Source organism: Schistocerca nitens, chromosome 4 (genome assembly GCF_023898315.1).
Source record: "Schistocerca nitens isolate TAMUIC-IGC-003100 chromosome 4, iqSchNite1.1, whole genome shotgun sequence".
Classification (NCBI taxonomy): Eukaryota; Metazoa; Arthropoda; class Insecta; order Orthoptera; family Acrididae; genus Schistocerca; species Schistocerca nitens.
In genome coordinates this window covers 616,432,978-616,454,445 of record NC_064617.1, presented here as the reverse complement: position 1 = coordinate 616,454,445, position 21,468 = coordinate 616,432,978, and the positions used below count along the sequence as shown (strand labels likewise).

The 21,468-nt window shown below is 42.3% G+C and overlaps 12 non-coding genes across 12 annotated transcripts; all 12 read right to left on the bottom strand.

Annotated features, from left to right (window-relative positions):
* Positions 1 to 338: 338 nt before the first annotated feature.
* Positions 339 to 545, bottom strand: LOC126254458 (small nucleolar RNA U3). Its single transcript, XR_007546142.1, has one exon. It is a non-coding gene; the product is annotated as a small nucleolar RNA U3 (small nucleolar RNA).
* A 2,397-nt stretch (positions 546 to 2,942) lies between these two features.
* LOC126254681 (U5 spliceosomal RNA) lies at positions 2,943 to 3,061 on the bottom strand. Its single transcript, XR_007546335.1, has one exon. It is a non-coding gene; the product is annotated as a U5 spliceosomal RNA (small nuclear RNA).
* A 953-nt stretch (positions 3,062 to 4,014) lies between these two features.
* Positions 4,015 to 4,221, bottom strand: LOC126254457 (small nucleolar RNA U3). The gene has a single exon (XR_007546141.1). It is a non-coding gene; the product is annotated as a small nucleolar RNA U3 (small nucleolar RNA).
* Positions 4,222 to 6,635: 2,414 nt separating this feature from the next.
* LOC126254680 (U5 spliceosomal RNA) lies at positions 6,636 to 6,754 on the bottom strand. The gene has a single exon (XR_007546334.1). It is a non-coding gene; the product is annotated as a U5 spliceosomal RNA (small nuclear RNA).
* A 953-nt stretch (positions 6,755 to 7,707) lies between these two features.
* Positions 7,708 to 7,914, bottom strand: LOC126254455 (small nucleolar RNA U3). The gene has a single exon (XR_007546140.1). It is a non-coding gene; the product is annotated as a small nucleolar RNA U3 (small nucleolar RNA).
* A 2,388-nt stretch (positions 7,915 to 10,302) lies between these two features.
* Positions 10,303 to 10,421, bottom strand: LOC126254679 (U5 spliceosomal RNA). The gene has a single exon (XR_007546333.1). It is a non-coding gene; the product is annotated as a U5 spliceosomal RNA (small nuclear RNA).
* A 953-nt stretch (positions 10,422 to 11,374) lies between these two features.
* On the bottom strand, positions 11,375 to 11,581 carry LOC126254454 (small nucleolar RNA U3). Its single transcript, XR_007546139.1, has one exon. It is a non-coding gene; the product is annotated as a small nucleolar RNA U3 (small nucleolar RNA).
* A 2,402-nt stretch (positions 11,582 to 13,983) lies between these two features.
* LOC126254678 (U5 spliceosomal RNA) lies at positions 13,984 to 14,102 on the bottom strand. The gene has a single exon (XR_007546332.1). It is a non-coding gene; the product is annotated as a U5 spliceosomal RNA (small nuclear RNA).
* A 953-nt stretch (positions 14,103 to 15,055) lies between these two features.
* Positions 15,056 to 15,262, bottom strand: LOC126254452 (small nucleolar RNA U3). The gene has a single exon (XR_007546138.1). It is a non-coding gene; the product is annotated as a small nucleolar RNA U3 (small nucleolar RNA).
* A 2,396-nt stretch (positions 15,263 to 17,658) lies between these two features.
* On the bottom strand, positions 17,659 to 17,777 carry LOC126254677 (U5 spliceosomal RNA). The gene has a single exon (XR_007546331.1). It is a non-coding gene; the product is annotated as a U5 spliceosomal RNA (small nuclear RNA).
* Positions 17,778 to 18,730: 953 nt separating this feature from the next.
* LOC126254451 (small nucleolar RNA U3) lies at positions 18,731 to 18,937 on the bottom strand. Its single transcript, XR_007546137.1, has one exon. It is a non-coding gene; the product is annotated as a small nucleolar RNA U3 (small nucleolar RNA).
* A 2,402-nt stretch (positions 18,938 to 21,339) lies between these two features.
* Positions 21,340 to 21,458, bottom strand: LOC126254676 (U5 spliceosomal RNA). The gene has a single exon (XR_007546330.1). It is a non-coding gene; the product is annotated as a U5 spliceosomal RNA (small nuclear RNA).
* Positions 21,459 to 21,468: the final 10 nt, after the last annotated feature.

Genomic DNA, 21,468 nt, shown 5'->3' with positions numbered 1-21,468 from the left:
CTAGCCAAACGTGCTCCTCCTAAATGTTTCGTACATCATGCATTAGTGGTGATTATCGAGACTGTGTTGTGTGTCAGCTTTTTATGGTCATCAATTGCACTCTTCTTGTGTTGCTCACTCATTCTTGTAACTCAAAAGTACGTCGTTGTCATCCAAGCCTAGCACTTGGAGCAGGCCAAATCAAATGGCTCGTCCCCGTGCCACTCGAGAAACTTCCACGAGGCTTTCATGACATGTCGCAATCGAAGTCTTTCCACAACCTGTAGCGACATTTCTGCAACGACGCGGGTCCCGATACCAACAGTATGACTTATGCTTCTAATCTATATAATAAAACCACCACTCGGAAAGCGCTATTCCCTTCCCACATCCCTCAGAATGTGGTGAACGATCATCGATTACAACCAAGATGCGATGAATCTTGATCGCAAGCCTCACGCTCAGGGAGAGTGCTACCACTCATCATCGTGGTTACGTCTACTCCAGCGTTGAACTAGAGAGAGTTGAAGACATACTACAGAAATGATCCTGTGAAGTATGATCTTGCTTGCAAGCTATCACCGCTCGCTACTTATGCCACGAGACCGTCAACACGCCCTACGAGAATACGACACATTCTTCACATTTCGCGATTTACTTATCGAAGAATTTCTTAAGCTCAGACATTCTGCAAAGAACCTACTTCTACCCTTACTTGGCCGCAATGATCTCACTCGGCTATTTTTGTGCGCTACCAGTGCTTCTTGCGTTCCGAAATGAGAGACCATTGCCTCAGGCGAGACTGTATGTAAACACCGCTTGCACCTCCGGCCGCTAGATGGGGGCCTGGGGCACATACAGTAGCTTTCTATGGCGCAAGCAGACATGCCAAATAGCCACTGAAAGAGAAACACACAAGAGGGCATTCATAGGACTCTTGTGCTTTCTTTAAAACCGCCTCTCTCTTCGAAAATTTTCGCACCGCACTAGCTTATTCACCTCACCCTAACAGTGCGAACTCTTGTCGATATTTGGCCACTTTCATGCATACTTCCTCTTTCGTTTCACTTTGCGTCTTACTTGATACCCGCCCAAGAGCTGCTGATATACAATACTCGCAATAAATGTGTTTCTCTCTGTACCTCTCGTCGCCTATCACGAGTATTGCTTCTCCTCACATGGCAATTATGAAAACACCCACAGCTAAACAAACACTTCCTTCAAGCGCCACGTCCATACTATCAATCATACACTACTAATTTCACAGCTACTTGCTCCACTAATACATTTCTTATGTCTACTGTTAAACAGATGAAGAATCAAAGTATACAACAAGTCCCTATGAACATCACTGTCAGGACATTTTACAGACCTACGCATACCATGCCAATCTTTATGCTTCAACTATGATGGCCCATGTGCTATGAATAAAGAAATTTCTCATAAAATAACAAATAATCTTACAACTATACAAATACTCCGACAAGCTCCTTACTAAAATGCTAGATGTTTAGCAATCCCCCCCATCATCTCAGAATAATCTCAAGCAGTGCTTTCATCCCATGAGCACTTCTTTGCAAACAAAACCACAAACTACTTTTTATACTAGCTTCCTTGTCACAGTGAACAGGGAACTAATGCTAGTGCCTCAGTTTACTAAAAAGCTTTTTTCGCTTGCAACATATAAACTACCAACTTGAACCTCTGGGATTTTCAAACACACACACACACACACAGAAAACTTAATTCCACAGAAATTTAGGAGTAACAGTGGTTACCTCACATTTTCATACATACTCAAATAGCTACTTCTGTGCACTTCACACAATGTTCTCATCGTGTTCCAACAGAGAACACACTAATCACTATGAATGGATTCTGGTAAAAGAGCATTAAAAAAACGAACAGCCTGATCAAAGTGATTATCTGCACATCCTCTGCCAATAACATGTCACTCTATACCCGAGGGAAACTAAAATGCAGGGAAAGGAGCTTTGTTGTGACCACTGTGTCGGTATTTCATCATTTACTGACCAAAGTCTTCTCAAGCCAAGTATGCACCAGCTCTGTGTATGGCTGGGTCAATCAAGAGCCCCTATCAATTTTACTTAAAAGACAAGCAGCATCAACAACTCACAGGAGGCACTGAACATTTTTACCATTATCTGCACCACCTTCCACTGATTTATTGAAGAAGAAACTGCAAAGTCTGGCCAATTTTGTACACAAGTAATCTTGAAAACATTGGAGTCAACAGCAGATACATAGTTTCCAAGACTGTAGCAAGGAACAACCCTTCAATTTCAAGATTTATCTCTCACTGAGACACATCATACCCAAACTACACCTAGCAGGAAATTGCTACTCAATTCATTTCTAGCTATCTATGTCATATTCAACAACTGTCTCTTTCTCACCTAAATCTTCTACAAAACTGAGTACACTGTTATGAACAAAGAACCAATGCCACATTATGGCAACAAGCCAGTGCCACTAATATCCACTCTATTGAAAACAATTGAAATACTCATCCTGCCCAACTAACCACCATCTTCAGCCCAAATCTCACTCACATCATACCTACAAATCACAAACTTCTGCGGTAAAAATTATTTTGGCTTTCAAAACAAAATCTACTTATCACATACCAGTATTTATTACAAAGACAATCATTCATCATTCACTTCCAAATATCAGCTTATATGCTGTTGAGCAACTGCAGTGCAAGTAAACATTCTCAAATCATCTACAACTGAGGTACGGAAAGGGTTCACCAAGAGTTTGCAGGACAATAAATAGCTCTGCCCCCCTCTACCCCCCCCCCCTCTCTCTCTCTCTCTCTACACAATCGTCTAACACACTGCACGCCATTTCAGGTCAAACGTGATCCGCTAATCCACGCCCTTCATTCTCACAACACAATCTACCTCTTGCTACTCACATTACGTTTTACTTGTGATTGTGGCTCAGCAATAGCCGAGCACTACAAAAAATACCTTCTAGACTCATTTAATGTTCCCCTCCACGGAAATCTTTAGTAAAAGGCGAAAGATTTATTCGGTTTGAAGGGAAACCAGAGTGCCGATCAACGCCCTCACTTCAATACTTATGGCTGCTTCTCTATTACTTCTCCGCGAGAACGCCGAAAATTCTTGCCGTCTTGTCTACTTCTCTACCGTCAACAGACTTCCAGTGTCATGCAAGCACACACCCCAAACTAACTGTCAACGCTGAAATAAGTGTCTGCCAACTGTCGTCGCTATTACTCTTTAGATAACTATTTTCATCATTTCTGTCACCATTCAAGCTGCTTCATTACCTCACCTGCCGACAGATGGCAGCACGCATAATTCCTGTCGGCGACCCACCGTCCGACATACAACGTCCGACACACAACTGCCCGCACTGCTCTGCATCTAACACTAATCTCTCTCCTCCCCACCACACTCGTTCACTCAAAAAACTGACAACTAGATAGTTCTTTGTACGCAAAACTAGGCCACATCACACGCAACGTGTATGTAGATGTATGGTGCAAGGGAAATATCCCCCTGCTCCCACACAACTAATTAATACTAGTTGACAACAGAAATAAAATTTCTGTCGATAGTATTTGAACCAGTCTTATTCATTTGCGAATTTCATGCATTCCTTCTTGCAGATAACACTGCCTTGCAAATCACTCAATTCATGTTTGCTAGCCAAACGTGCTCCTCCTAAATGTTTCGTACATCATGCATTAGTGGTGATTATCGAGACTGTGTTGTGTGTCAGCTTTTTATGGTCATCAATTGCACTCTTCTTGTGTTGCTCACTCATTCTTGTAACTCAAAAGTACGTCGTTGTCATCCAAGCCTAGCACTTGGAGCAGGCCAAATCAAATGGCTCGTCCCCGTGCCACTCGAGAAACTTCCACGAGGCTTTCATGACATGTCGCAATCGAAGTCTTTCCACAACCTGTAGCGACATTTCTGCAACGACGCGGGTCCCGATACCAACAGTATGACTTATGCTTCTAATCTATATAATAAAACCACCACTCGGAAAGCGCTATTCCCTTCCCACATCCCTCAGAATGTGGTGAACGATCATCGATTACAACCAAGATGCGATGAATCTTGATCGCAAGCCTCACGCTCAGGGAGAGTGCTACCACTCATCATCGTGGTTACGTCTACTCCAGCGTTGAACTAGAGAGAGTTGAAGACATACTACAGAAATGATCCTGTGAAGTATGATCTTGCTTGCAAGCTATCACCGCTCGCTACTTATGCCACGAGACCGTCAACACGCCCTACGAGAATACGACACATTCTTCACATTTCGCGATTTACTTATCGAAGAATTTCTTAAGCTCAGACATTCTGCAAAGAACCTACTTCTACCCTTACTTGGCCGCAATGATCTCACTCGGCTATTTTTGTGCGCTACCAGTGCTTCTTGCGTTCCGAAATGAGAGACCATTGCCTCAGGCGAGACTGTATGTAAACACCGCTTGCACCTCCGGCCGCTAGATGGGGGCCTGGGGCACATACAGTAGCTTTCTATGGCGCAAGCAGACATGCCAAATAGCCACTGAAAGAGAAACACACAAGAGGGCATTCATAGGACTCTTGTGCTTTCTTTAAAACCGCCTCTCTCTTCGAAAATTTTCGCACCGCACTAGCTTATTCACCTCACCCTAACAGTGCGAACTCTTGTCGATATTTGGCCACTTTCATGCATACTTCCTCTTTCGTTTCACTTTGCGTCTTACTTGATACCCGCCCAAGAGCTGCTGATATACAATACTCGCAATAAATGTGTTTCTCTCTGTACCTCTCGTCGCCTATCACGAGTATTGCTTCTCCTCACATGGCAATTATGAAAACACCCACAGCTAAACAAACACTTCCTTCAAGCGCCACGTCCATACTATCAATCATACACTACTAATTTCACAGCTACTTGCTCCACTAATACATTTCTTATGTCTACTGTTAAACAGATGAAGAATCAAAGTATACAACAAGTCCCTATGAACATCACTGTCAGGACATTTTACAGACCTACGCATACCATGCCAATCTTTATGCTTCAACTATGATGGCCCATGTGCTATGAATAAAGAAATTTCTCATAAAATAACAAATAATCTTACAACTATACAAATACTCCGACAAGCTCCTTACTAAAATGCTAGATGTTTAGCAATCCCCCCCATCATCTCAGAATAATCTCAAGCAGTGCTTTCATCCCATGAGCACTTCTTTGCAAACAAAACCACAAACTACTTTTTATACTAGCTTCCTTGTCGCAGTGAACAGGGAACTAATGCTAGTGCCTCAGTTTACTAAAAAGCTTTTTTCGCTTGCAACATATAAACTACCAACTTGAACCTCTGGGATTTTCAAACACACACACACACACACACACACACACACACACACACACAGAAAACTTAATTCCACAGAAATTTAGGAGTAACAGTGGTTACCTCACATTTTCATACATACTCAAATAGCTACTTCTGTGCACTTCACACAATGTTCTCATCGTGTTCCAACAGAGAACACACTAATCACTATGAATGGATTCTGGTAAAAGAGCATTAAAAAAACGAACAGCCTGATCAAAGTGATTATCTGCACATCCTCTGCCAATAACATGTCACTCTATACCCGAGGGAAACTAAAATGCAGGGAAAGGAGCTTTGTTGTGACCACTGTGTCGGTATTTCATCATTTACTGACCAAAGTCTTCTCAAGCCAAGTATGCACCAGCTCTGTGTATGGCTGGGTCAATCAAGAGCCCCTATCAATTTTACTTAAAAGACAAGCAGCATCAACAACTCACAGGAGGCACTGAACATTTTTACCATTATCTGCACCACCTTCCACTGATTTATTGAAGAAGAAACTGCAAAGTCTGGCCAATTTTGTACACAAGTAATCTTGAAAACATTGGAGTCAACAGCAGATACATAGTTTCCAAGACTGTAGCAAGGAACAACCCTTCAATTTCAAGATTTATCTCTCACTGAGACACATCATACCCAAACTACACCTAGCAGGAAATTGCTACTCAATTCATTTCTAGCTATCTATGTCATATTCAACAACTGTCTCTTTCTCACCTAAATCTTCTACAAAACTGAGTACACTGTTATGAACAAAGAACCAATGCCACATTATGGCAACAAGCCAGTGCCACTAATATCCACTCTATTGAAAACAATTGAAATACTCATCCTGCCCAACTAACCACCATCTTCAGCCCAAATCTCACTCACATCATACCTACAAATCACAAACTTCTGCGGTAAAAATTATTTTGGCTTTCAAAACAAAATCTACTTATCACATACCAGTATTTATTACAAAGACAATCATTCATCATTCACTTCCAAATATCAGCTTATATGCTGTTGTGCAACTGCAGTGCAAGTAAACATTCTCAAATCATCTACAACTGAGGTACGGAAAGGGTTCACCAAGAGTTTGCAGGACAATAAATAGCTCTGCCCCCCTCTACCCCCCCCCCTCTCTCTCTCTCTACACAATCGTCTAACACACTGCACGCCATTTCAGGCCAAACGTGATCCGCTAATTCACGCCCTTCATTCTCACAACACAATCTACCTCTTGCTACTCACATTACGTTTTACTTGTGATTGTGGCTCAGCAATAGCCGAGCACTACAAAAAATACCTTCTAGACTCATTTAATGTTCCCCTCCACGGAAATCTTTAGTAAAAGGCGAAAGATTTATTCGGTTTGAAGGGAAACCAGAGTGCCGATCAACGCCCTCACTTCAATACTTATGGCTGCTTCTCTATTACTTCTCCGCGAGAACGCCGAAAATTCTTGCCGTCTTGTCTACTTCTCTACCGTCAACAGACTTCCAGTGTCATGCAAGCACACACCCCAAACTAACTGTCAACGCTGAAATAAGTGTCTGCCAACTGTCGTCGCTATTACTCTTTAGATAACTATTTTCATCATTTCTGTCACCATTCAAGCTGCTTCATTACCTCACCTGCCGACAGATGGCAGCACGCATAATTCCTGTCGGCGACCCACCGTCCGACATACAACGTCCGACACACAACTGCCCGCACTGCTCTGCATCTAACACTAATCTCTCTCCTCCCCACCACACTCGTTCACTCAAAAAACTGACAACTAGATAGTTCTTTGTACGCAAAACTAGGCCACATCACACGCAACGTGTATGTAGATGTATGGTGCAAGGGAAATATCCCCCTGCTCCCACACAACTAATTAATACTAGTTGACAACAGAAATAAAATTTCTGTCGATAGTATTTGAACCAGTCTTATTCATTTGCGAATTTCATGCATTCCTTCTTGCAGATAACACTGCCTTGCAAATCACTCAATTCATGTTTGCTAGCCAAACGTGCTCCTCCTAAATGTTTCGTACATCATGCATTAGTGGTGATTATCGAGACTGTGTTGTGTGTCAGCTTTTTATGGTCATCAATTGCACTCTTCTTGTGTTGCTCACTCATTCTTGTAACTCAAAAGTACGTCGTTGTCATCCAAGCCTAGCACTTGGAGCAGGCCAAATCAAATGGCTCGTCCCCGTGCCACTCGAGAAACTTCCACGAGGCTTTCATGACATGTCGCAATCGAAGTCTTTCCACAACCTGTAGCGACATTTCTGCAACGACGCGGGTCCCGATACCAACAGTATGACTTATGCTTCTAATCTATATAATAAAACCACCACTCGGAAAGCGCTATTCCCTTCCCACATCCCTCAGAATGTGGTGAACGATCATCGATTACAACCAAGATGCGATGAATCTTGATCGCAAGCCTCACGCTCAGGGAGAGTGCTACCACTCATCATCGTGGTTACGTCTACTCCAGCGTTGAACTAGAGAGAGTTGAAGACATACTACAGAAATGATCCTGTGAAGTATGATCTTGCTTGCAAGCTATCACCGCTCGCTACTTATGCCACGAGACCGTCAACACGCCCTACGAGAATACGACACATTCTTCACATTTCGCGATTTACTTATCGAAGAATTTCTTAAGCTCAGACATTCTGCAAAGAACCTACTTCTACCCTTACTTGGCCGCAATGATCTCACTCGGCTATTTTTGTGCGCTACCAGTGCTTCTTGCGTTCCGAAATGAGAGACCATTGCCTCAGGCGAGACTGTATGTAAACACCGCTTGCACCTCCGGCCGCTAGATGGGGGCCTGGGGCACATACAGTAGCTTTCTATGGCGCAAGCAGACATGCCAAATAGCCACTGAAAGAGAAACACACAAGAGGGCATTCATAGGACTCTTGTGCTTTCTTTAAAACCGCCTCTCTCTTCGAAAATTTTCGCACCGCACTAGCTTATTCACCTCACCCTAACAGTGCGAACTCTTGTCGATATTTGGCCACTTTCATGCATACTTCCTCTTTCGTTTCACTTTGCGTCTTACTTGATACCCGCCCAAGAGCTGCTGATATACAATACTCGCAATAAATGTGTTTCTCTCTGTACCTCTCGTCGCCTATCACGAGTATTGCTTCTCCTCACATGGCAATTATGAAAACACCCACAGCTAAACAAACACTTCCTTCAAGCGCCACGTCCATACTATCAATCATACACTACTAATTTCACAGCTACTTGCTCCACTAATACATTTCTTATGTCTACTGTTAAACAGATGAAGAATCAAAGTATACAACAAGTCCCTATGAACATCACTGTCAGGACATTTTACAGACCTACGCATACCATGCCAATCTTTATGCTTCAACTATGATGGCCCATGTGCTATGAATAAAGAAATTTCTCATAAAATAACAAATAATCTTACAACTATACAAATACTCCGACAAGCTCCTTACTAAAATGCTAGATGTTTAGCAATCCCCCCCATCATCTCAGAATAATCTCAAGCAGTGCTTTCATCCCATGAGCACTTCTTTGCAAACAAAACCACAAACTACTTTTTATACTAGCTTCCTTGTCACAGTGAACAGGGAACTAATGCTAGTGCCTCAGTTTACTAAAAAGCTTTTTTCGCTTGCAACATATAAACTACCAACTTGAACCTCTGGGATTTTCAAACACACACACACACACACACACACACACAGAAAACTTAATTCCACAGAAATTTAGGAGTAACAGTGGTTACCTCACATTTTCATACATACTCAAATAGCTACTTCTGTGCACTTCACACAATGTTCTCATCGTGTTCCAACAGAGAACACACTAATCACTATGAATGGATTCTGGTAAAAGAGCATTAAAAAAACGAACAGCCTGATCAAAGTGATTATCTGCACATCCTCTGCCAATAACATGTCACTCTATACCCGAGGGAAACTAAAATGCAGGGAAAGGAGCTTTGTTGTGACCACTGTGTCGGTATTTCATCATTTACTGACCAAAGTCTTCTCAAGCCAAGTATGCACCAGCTCTGTGTATGGCTGGGTCAATCAAGAGCCCCTATCAATTTTACTTAAAAGACAAGCAGCATCAACAACTCACAGGAGGCACTGAACATTTTTACCATTATCTGCACCACCTTCCACTGATTTATTGAAGAAGAAACTGCAAAGTCTGGCCAATTTTGTACACAAGTAATCTTGAAAACATTGGAGTCAACAGCAGATACATAGTTTCCAAGACTGTAGCAAGGAACAACCCTTCAATTTCAAGATTTATCTCTCACTGAGACACATCATACCCAAACTACACCTAGCAGGAAATTGCTACTCAATTCATTTTTAGCTATCTATGTCATATTCAACAACTGTCTCTTTCTCACCTAAATCTTCTACAAAACTGAGTACACTGTTATGAACAAAGAACCAATGCCACATTATGGCAACAAGCCAGTGCCACTAATATCCACTCTATTGAAAACAATTGAAATACTCATCCTGCCCAACTAACCACCATCTTCAGCCCAAATCTCACTCACATCATACCTACAAATCACAAACTTCTGCGGTAAAAATTATTTTGGCTTTCAAAACAAAATCTACTTATCACATACCAGTATTTATTACAAAGACAATCATTCATCATTCACTTCCAAATATCAGCTTATATGCTGTTGAGCAACTGCAGTGCAAGTAAACATTCTCAAATCATCTACAACTGAGGTACGGAAAGGGTTCACCAAGAGTTTGCAGGACAATAAATAGCTCTGTCCCCCTCTCTCTCTCTCTACACAATCGTCTAACACACTGCACGCCATTTCAGGCCAAACGTGATCCGCTAATTCACGCCCTTCATTCTCACAACACAATCTACCTCTTGCTACTCACATTACGTTTTACTTGTGATTGTGGCTCAGCAATAGCCGAGCACTACAAAAAATACCTTCTAGACTCATTTAATGTTCCCCTCCACGGAAATCTTTAGTAAAAGGCGAAAGATTTATTCGGTTTGAAGGGAAACCAGAGTGCCGATCAACGCCCTCACTTCAATACTTATGGCTGCTTCTCTATTACTTCTCCGCGAGAACGCCGAAAATTCTTGCCGTCTTGTCTACTTCTCTACCGTCAACAGACTTCCAGTGTCATGCAAGCACACACCCCAAACTAACTGTCAACGCTGAAATAAGTGTCTGCCAACTGTCGTCGCTATTACTCTTTAGATAACTATTTTCATCATTTCTGTCACCATTCAAGCTGCTTCATTACCTCACCTGCCGACAGATGGCAGCACGCATAATTCCTGTCGGCGACCCACCGTCCGACATACAACGTCCGACACACAACTGCCCGCACTGCTCTGCATCTAACACTAATCTCTCTCCTCCCCACCACACTCGTTCACTCAAAAAACTGACAACTAGATAGTTCTTTGTACGCAAAACTAGGCCACATCACACGCAACGTGTATGTAGATGTATGGTGCAAGGGAAATATCCCCCTGCTCCCACACAACTAATTAATACTAGTTGACAACAGAAATAAAATTTCTGTCGATAGTATTTGAACCAGTCTTATTCATTTGCGAATTTCATGCATTCCTTCTTGCAGATAACACTGCCTTGCAAATCACTCAATTCATGTTTGCTAGCCAAACGTGCTCCTCCTAAATGTTTCGTACATCATGCATTAGTGGTGATTATCGAGACTGTGTTGTGTGTCAGCTTTTTATGGTCATCAATTGCACTCTTCTTGTGTTGCTCACTCATTCTTGTAACTCAAAAGTACGTCGTTGTCATCCAAGCCTAGCACTTGGAGCAGGCCAAATCAAATGGCTCGTCCCCGTGCCACTCGAGAAACTTCCACGAGGCTTTCATGACATGTCGCAATCGAAGTCTTTCCACAACCTGTAGCGACATTTCTGCAACGACGCGGGTCCCGATACCAACAGTATGACTTATGCTTCTAATCTATATAATAAAACCACCACTCGGAAAGCGCTATTCCCTTCCCACATCCCTCAGAATGTGGTGAACGATCATCGATTACAACCAAGATGCGATGAATCTTGATCGCAAGCCTCACGCTCAGGGAGAGTGCTACCACTCATCATCGTGGTTACGTCTACTCCAGCGTTGAACTAGAGAGAGTTGAAGACATACTACAGAAATGATCCTGTGAAGTATGATCTTGCTTGCAAGCTATCACCGCTCGCTACTTATGCCACGAGACCGTCAACACGCCCTACGAGAATACGACACATTCTTCACATTTCGCGATTTACTTATCGAAGAATTTCTTAAGCTCAGACATTCTGCAAAGAACCTACTTCTACCCTTACTTGGCCGCAATGATCTCACTCGGCTATTTTTGTGCGCTACCAGTGCTTCTTGCGTTCCGAAATGAGAGACCATTGCCTCAGGCGAGACTGTATGTAAACACCGCTTGCACCTCCGGCCGCTAGATGGGGGCCTGGGGCACATACAGTAGCTTTCTATGGCGCAAGCAGACATGCCAAATAGCCACTGAAAGAGAAACACACAAGAGGGCATTCATAGGACTCTTGTGCTTTCTTTAAAACCGCCTCTCTCTTCGAAAATTTTCGCACCGCACTAGCTTATTCACCTCACCCTAACAGTGCGAACTCTTGTCGATATTTGGCCACTTTCATGCATACTTCCTCTTTCGTTTCACTTTGCGTCTTACTTGATACCCGCCCAAGAGCTGCTGATATACAATACTCGCAATAAATGTGTTTCTCTCTGTACCTCTCGTCGCCTATCACGAGTATTGCTTCTCCTCACATGGCAATTATGAAAACACCCACAGCTAAACAAACACTTCCTTCAAGCGCCACGTCCATACTATCAATCATACACTACTAATTTCACAGCTACTTGCTCCACTAATACATTTCTTATGTCTACTGTTAAACAGATGAAGAATCAAAGTATACAACAAGTCCCTATGAACATCACTGTCAGGACATTTTACAGACCTACGCATACCATGCCAATCTTTATGCTTCAACTATGATGGCCCATGTGCTATGAATAAAGAAATTTCTCATAAAATAACAAATAATCTTACAACTATACAAATACTCCGACAAGCTCCTTACTAAAATGCTAGATGTTTAGCAATCCCCCCCATCATCTCAGAATAATCTCAAGCAGTGCTTTCATCCCATGAGCACTTCTTTGCAAACAAAACCACAAACTACTTTTTATACTAGCTTCCTTGTCACAGTGAACAGGGAACTAATGCTAGTGCCTCAGTTTACTAAAAAGCTTTTTTCGCTTGCAACATATAAACTACCAACTTGAACCTCTGGGATTTTCAAACACACACACACACACACACACACACACAGAAAACTTAATTCCACAGAAATTTAGGAGTAACAGTGGTTACCTCACATTTTCATACATACTCAAATAGCTACTTCTGTGCACTTCACACAATGTTCTCATCGTGTTCCAACAGAGAACACACTAATCACTATGAATGGATTCTGGTAAAAGAGCATTAAAAAAACGAACAGCCTGATCAAAGTGATTATCTGCACATCCTCTGCCAATAACATGTCACTCTATACCCGAGGGAAACTAAAATGCAGGGAAAGGAGCTTTGTTGTGACCACTGTGTCGGTATTTCATCATTTACTGACCAAAGTCTTCTCAAGCCAAGTATGCACCAGCTCTGTGTATGGCTGGGTCAATCAAGAGCCCCTATCAATTTTACTTAAAAGACAAGCAGCATCAACAACTCACAGGAGGCACTGAACATTTTTACCATTATCTGCACCACCTTCCACTGATTTATTGAAGAAGAAACTGCAAAGTCTGGCCAATTTTGTACACAAGTAATCTTGAAAACATTGGAGTCAACAGCAGATACATAGTTTCCAAGACTGTAGCAAGGAACAACCCTTCAATTTCAAGATTTATCTCTCACTGAGACACATCATACCCAAACTACACCTAGCAGGAAATTGCTACTCAATTCATTTCTAGCTATCTATGTCATATTCAACAACTGTCTCTTTCTCACCTAAATCTTCTACAAAACTGAGTACACTGTTATGAACAAAGAACCAATGCCACATTATGGCAACAAGCCAGTGCCACTAATATCCACTCTATTGAAAACAATTGAAATACTCATCCTGCCCAACTAACCACCATCTTCAGCCCAAATCTCACTCACATCATACCTACAAATCACAAACTTCTGCGGTAAAAATTATTTTGGCTTTCAAAACAAAATCTACTTATCACATACCAGTATTTATTACAAAGACAATCATTCATCATTCACTTCCAAATATCAGCTTATATGCTGTTGTGCAACTGCAGTGCAAGTAAACATTCTCAAATCATCTACAACTGAGGTACGGAAAGGGTTCACCAAGAGTTTGCAGGACAATAAATAGCTCTGCCCCCCTCTACCCCCCCCCCTCTCTCTCTCTCTACACAATCGTCTAACACACTGCACGCCATTTCAGGCCAAACGTGATCCGCTAATTCACGCCCTTCATTCTCACAACACAATCTACCTCTTGCTACTCACATTACGTTTTACTTGTGATTGTGGCTCAGCAATAGCCGAGCACTACAAAAAATACCTTCTAGACTCATTTAATGTTCCCCTCCACGGAAATCTTTAGTAAAAGGCGAAAGATTTATTCGGTTTGAAGGGAAACCAGAGTGCCGATCAACGCCCTCACTTCAATACTTATGGCTGCTTCTCTATTACTTCTCCGCGAGAACGCCGAAAATTCTTGCCGTCTTGTCTACTTCTCTACCGTCAACAGACTTCCAGTGTCATGCAAGCACACACCCCAAACTAACTGTCAACGCTGAAATAAGTGTCTGCCAACTGTCGTCGCTATTACTCTTTAGATAACTATTTTCATCATTTCTGTCACCATTCAAGCTGCTTCATTACCTCACCTGCCGACAGATGGCAGCACGCATAATTCCTGTCGGCGACCCACCGTCCGACATACAACGTCCGACACACAACTGCCCGCACTGCTCTGCATCTAACACTAATCTCTCTCCTCCCCACCACACTCGTTCACTCAAAAAACTGACAACTAGATAGTTCTTTGTACGCAAAACTAGGCCACATCACACGCAACGTGTATGTAGATGTATGGTGCAAGGGAAATATCCCCCTGCTCCCACACAACTAATTAATACTAGTTGACAACAGAAATAAAATTTCTGTCGATAGTATTTTAACCAGTCTTATTCATTTGCGAATTTCATGCATTCCTTCTTGCAGATAACACTGCCTTGCAAATCACTCAATTCATGTTTGCTAGCCAAACGTGCTCCTCCTAAATGTTTCGTACATCATGCATTAGTGGTGATTATCGAGACTGTGTTGTGTGTCAGCTTTTTATGGTCATCAATTGCACTCTTCTTGTGTTGCTCACTCATTCTTGTAACTCAAAAGTACGTCGTTGTCATCCAAGCCTAGCACTTGGAGCAGGCCAAATCAAATGGCTCGTCCCCGTGCCACTCGAGAAACTTCCACGAGGCTTTCGTGACATGTCGCAATCGAAGTCTTTCCACAACCTGTAGCGACATTTCTGCAACGACGCGGGTCCCGATACCAACAGTATGACTTATGCTTCTAATCTATATAATAAAACCACCACTCGGAAAGCGCTATTCCCTTCCCACATCCCTCAGAATGTGGTGAACGATCATCGATTACAACCAAGATGCGATGAATCTTGATCGCAAGCCTCACGCTCAGGGAGAGTGCTACCACTCATCATCGTGGTTACGTCTACTCCAGCGTTGAACTAGAGAGAGTTGAAGACATACTACAGAAATGATCCTGTGAAGTATGATCTTGCTTGCAAGCTATCACCGCTCGCTACTTATGCCACGAGACCGTCAACACGCCCTACGAGAATACGACACATTCTTCACATTTCGCGATTTACTTATCGAAGAATTTCTTAAGCTCAGACATTCTGCAAAGAACCTACTTCTACCCTTACTTGGCCGCAATGATCTCACTCGGCTATTTTTGTGCGCTACCAGTGCTTCTTGCGTTCCGAAATGAGAGACCATTGCCTCAGGCGAGACTGTATGTAAACACCGCTTGCACCTCCGGCCGCTAGATGGGGGCCTGGGGCACATACAGTAGCTTTCTATGGCGCAAGCAGACATGCCAAATAGCCACTGAAAGAGAAACACACAAGAGGGCATTCATAGGACTCTTGTGCTTTCTTTAAAACCGCCTCTCTCTTCGAAAATTTTCGCACCGCACTAGCTTATTCACCTCACCCTAACAGTGCGAACTCTTGTCGATATTTGGCCACTTTCATGCATACTTCCTCTTTCGTTTCACTTTGCGTCTTACTTGATACCCGCCCAAGAGCTGCTGATATACAATACTCGCAATAAATGTGTTTCTCTCTGTACCTCTCGTCGCCTATCACGAGTATTGCTTCTCCTCACATGGCAATTATGAAAACACCCACAGCTAAACAAACACTTCCTTCAAGCGCCACGTCCATACTATCAATCATACACTACTAATTTCACAGCTACTTGCTCCACTAATACATTTCTTATGTCTACTGTTAAACAGATGAAGAATCAAAGTATACAACAAGTCCCTATGAACATCACTGTCAGGACATTTTACAGACCTACGCATACCATGCCAATCTTTATGCTTCAACTATGATGGCCCATGTGCTATGAATAAAGAAATTTCTCATAAAATAACAAATAATCTTACAACTATACAAATACTCCGACAAGCTCCTTACTAAAATGCTAGATGTTTAGCAATCCCCCCCATCATCTCAGAATAATCTCAAGCAGTGCTTTCATCCCATGAGCACTTCTTTGCAAACAAAACCACAAACTACTTTTTATACTAGCTTCCTTGTCACAGTGAACAGGGAACTAATGCTAGTGCCTCAGTTTACTAAAAAGCTTTTTTCGCTTGCAACATATAAACTACCAACTTGAACCTCTGGGATTTTCAAACACACACACACACACACACAGAAAACTTAATTCCACAGAAATTTAGGAGTAACAGTGGTTACCTCACATTTTCATACATACTCAAATAGCTACTTCTGTGCACTTCACACAATGTTCTCATCGTGTTCCAACAGAGAACACACTAATCACTATGAATGGATTCTGGTAAAAGAGCATTAAAAAAAACGAACAGCCTGATCAAAGTGATTATCTGCACATCCTCTGCCAATAACATGTCACTCTATACCCGAGGGAAACTAAAATGCAGGGAAAGGAGCTTTGTTGTGACCACTGTGTCGGTATTTCATCATTTACTGACCAAAGTCTTCTCAAGCCAAGTATGCACCAGCTCTGTGTATGGCTGGGTCAATCAAGAGCCCCTATCAATTTTACTTAAAAGACAAGCAGCATCAACAACTCACAGGAGGCACTGAACATTTTTACCATTATCTGCACCACCTTCCACTGATTTATTGAAGAAGAAACTGCAAAGTCTGGCCAATTTTGTACACAAGTAATCTTGAAAACATTGGAGTCAACAGCAGATACATAGTTTCCAAGACTGTAGCAAGGAACAACCCTTCAATTTCAAGATTTATCTCTCACTGAGACACATCATACCCAAACTACACCTAGCAGGAAATTGCTACTCAATTCATTTCTAGCTATCTATGTCATATTCAACAACTGTCTCTTTCTCACCTAAATCTTCTACAAAACTGAGTACACTGTTATGAACAAAGAACCAATGCCACATTATGGCAACAAGCCAGTGCCACTAATATCCACTCTATTGAAAACAATTGAAATACTCATCCTGCCCAACTAACCACCATCTTCAGCCCAAATCTCACTCACATCATACCTACAAATCACAAACTTCTGCGGTAAAAATTATTTTGGCTTTCAAAACAAAATCTACTTATCACATACCAGTATTTATTACAAAGACAATCATTCATCATTCACTTCCAAATATCAGCTTATATGCTGTTGTGCAACTGCAGTGCAAGTAAACATTCTCAAATCATCTACAACTGAGGTACGGAAAGGGTTCACCAAGAGTTTGCAGGACAATAAATAGCTCTGCCCCCCTCTACCCCCCCCCCCTCTCTCTCTCTCTACACAATCGTCTAACACACTGCACGCCATTTCAGGCCAAACGTGATCCGCTAATTCACGCCCTTCATTCTCACAACACAATCTACCTCTTGCTACTCACATTACGTTTTACTTGTGATTGTGGCTCAGCAATAGCCGAGCACTACAAAAAATACCTTCTAGACTCATTTAATGTTCCCCTCCACGGAAATCTTTAGTAAAAGGCGAAAGATTTATTCGGTTTGAAGGGAAACCAGAGTGCCGATCAACGCCCTCACTTCAATACTTATGGCTGCTTCTCTATTACTTCTCCGCGAGAACGCCGAAAATTCTTGCCGTCTTGTCTACTTCTCTACCGTCAACAGACTTCCAGTGTCATGCAAGCACACACCCCAAACTAACTGTCAACGCTGAAATAAGTGTCTGCCAACTGTCGTCGCTATTACTCTTTAGATAACTATTTTCATCATTTCTGTCACCATTCAAGCTGCTTCATTACCTCACCTGCCGACAGATGGCAGCACGCATAATTCCTGTCGGCGACCCACCGTCCGACATACAACGTCCGACACACAACTGCCCGCACTGCTCTGCATCTAACACTAATCTCTCTCCTCCCCACCACACTCGTTCACTCAAAAAACTGACAACTAGATAGTTCTTTGTACGCAAAACTAGGCCACATCACACGCAACGTGTATGTAGATGTATGGTGCAAGGGAAATATCCCCCTGCTCCCACACAACTAATTAATACTAGTTGACAACAGAAATAAAATTTCTGTCGATAGTATTTTAACCAGTCTTATTCATTTGCGAATTTCATGCATTCCTTCTTGCAGATAACACTGCCTTGCAAATCACTCAATTCATGTTTGCTAGCCAAACGTGCTCCTCCTAAATGTTTCGTACATCATGCATTAGTGGTGATTATCGAGACTGTGTTGTGTGTCAGCTTTTTATGGTCATCAATTGCACTCTTCTTGTGTTGCTCACTCATTCTTGTAACTCAAAAGTACGTCGTTGTCATCCAAGCCTAGCACTTGGAGCAGGCCAAATCAAATGGCTCGTCCCCGTGCCACTCGAGAAACTTCCACGAGGCTTTCGTGACATGTCGCAATCGAAGTCTTTCCACAACCTGTAGCGACATTTCTGCAACGACGCGGGTCCCGATACCAACAGTATGACTTATGCTTCTAATCTATATAATAAAACCACCACTCGGAAAGCGCTATTCCCTTCCCACATCCCTCAGAATGTGGTGAACGATCATCGATTACAACCAAGATGCGATGAATCTTGATCGCAAGCCTCACGCTCAGGGAGAGTGCTACCACTCATCATCGTGGTTACGTCTACTCCAGCGTTGAACTAGAGAGAGTTGAAGACATACTACAGAAATGATCCTGTGAAGTATGATCTTGCTTGCAAGCTATCACCGCTCGCTACTTATGCCACGAGACCGTCAACACGCCCTACGAGAATACGACACATTCTTCACATTTCGCGATTTACTTATCGAAGAATTTCTTAAGCTCAGACATTCTGCAAAGAACCTACTTCTACCCTTACTTGGCCGCAATGATCTCACTCGGCTATTTTTGTGCGCTACCAGTGCTTCTTGCGTTCCGAAATGAGAGACCATTGCCTCAGGCGAGACTGTATGTAAACACCGCTTGCACCTCCGGCCGCTAGATGGGGGCCTGGGGCACATACAGTAGCTTTCTATGGCGCAAGCAGACATGCCAAATAGCCACTGAAAGAGAAACACACAAGAGGGCATTCATAGGACTCTTGTGCTTTCTTTAAAACCGCCTCTCTCTTCGAAAATTTTCGCACCGCACTAGCTTATTCACCTCACCCTAACAGTGCGAACTCTTGTCGATATTTGGCCACTTTCATGCATACTTCCTCTTTCGTTTCACTTTGCGTCTTACTTGATACCCGCCCAAGAGCTGCTGATATACAATACTCGCAATAAATGTGTTTCTCTCTGTACCTCTCGTCGCCTATCACGAGTATTGCTTCTCCTCACATGGCAATTATGAAAACACCCACAGCTAAACAAACACTTCCTTCAAGCGCCACGTCCATACTATCAATCATACACTACTAATTTCACAGCTACTTGCTCCACTAATACATTTCTTATGTCTACTGTTAAACAGATGAAGAATCAAAGTATACAACAAGTCCCTATGAACATCACTGTCAGGACATTTTACAGACCTACGCATACCATGCCAATCTTTATGCTTCAACTATGATGGCCCATGTGCTATGAATAAAGAAATTTCTCATAAAATAACAAATAATCTTACAACTATACAAATACTCCGACAAGCTCCTTACTAAAATGCTAGATGTTTAGCAATCCCCCCCATCATCTCAGAATAATCTCAAGCAGTGCTTTCATCCCATGAGCACTTCTTTGCAAACAAAACCACAAACTACTTTTTATACTAGCTTCCTTGTCACAGTGAACAGGGAACTAATGCTAGTGCCTCAGTTTACTAAAAAGCTTTTTTCGCTTGCAACATATAAACTACCAACTTGAACCTCTGGGATTTTCAAACACACACACACACACACACACACACAGAAAACTTAATTCCACAGAAATTTAGGAGTAACAGTGGTTACCTCACATTTTCATACATACTCAAATAGCTACTTCTGTGCACTTCACACAATGTTCTCATCGTGTTCCAACAGAGAACACACTAATCACTATGAATGGATTCTGGTAAAAGAGCATTAAAAAAAACGAACAGCCTGATCAAAGTGATTATCTGCACATCCTCTGCCAATAACATGTCACTCTATACCCGAGGGAAACTAAAATGCAGGGAAAGGAGCTTTGTTGTGACCACTGTGTCGGTATTTCATCATTTACTGACCAAAGTCTTCTCAAGCCAAGTATGCACCAGCTCTGTGTATGGCTGGGTCAATCAAGAGCCCCTATCAATTTTACTTAAAAGACAAGCAGCATCAACAACTCACAGGAGGCACTGAACATTTTTACCATTATCTGCACCACCTTCCACTGATTTATTGAAGAAGAAACTGCAAAGTCTGGCCAATTTTGTACACAAGTAATCTTGAAAACATTGGAGTCAACAGCAGATACATAGTTTCCAAGACTGTAGCAAGGAACAACCCTTCAATTTCAAGATTTATCTCTCACTGAGACACATCATACCCAAACTACACCTAGCAGGAAATTGCTACTCAATTCATTTCTAGCTATCTATGTCATATTCAACAACTGTCTCTTTCTCACCTAAATCTTCTACAAAACTGAGTACACTGTTATGAACAAAGAACCAATGCCACATTATGGCAACAAGCCAGTGCCACTAATATCCACTCTATTGAAAACAATTGAAATACTCATCCTGCCCAACTAACCACCATCTTCAGCCCAAATCTCACTCACATCATACCTACAAATCACAAACTTCTGCGGTAAAAATTATTTTGGCTTTCAAAACAAAATCTACTTATCACATACCAGTATTTATTACAAAGACAATCATTCATCATTCACTTCCAAATATCAGCTTATATGCTGTTGTGCAACTGCAGTGCAAGTAAACATTCTCAAATCATCTACAACTGAGGTACGGAAAGGGTTCACCAAGAGTTTGCAGGACAATAAATAGCTCTGCCCCCCTCTACCCCCCCCCCCTCTCTCTCTCTCTACACAATCGTCTAACACACTGCACGCCATTTCAGGCCAAACGTGATCCGCTAATTCACGCCCTTCATTCTCACAACACAATCTACCTCTTGCTACTCACATTACGTTTTACTTGTGATTGTGGCTCAGCAATAGCCGAGCACTACAAAAAATACCTTCTAGACTCATTTAATGTTCCCCTCCACGGAAATCTTTAGTAAAAGGCGAAAGATTTATTCGGTTTGAAGGGAAACCAGAGTGCCGATCAACGC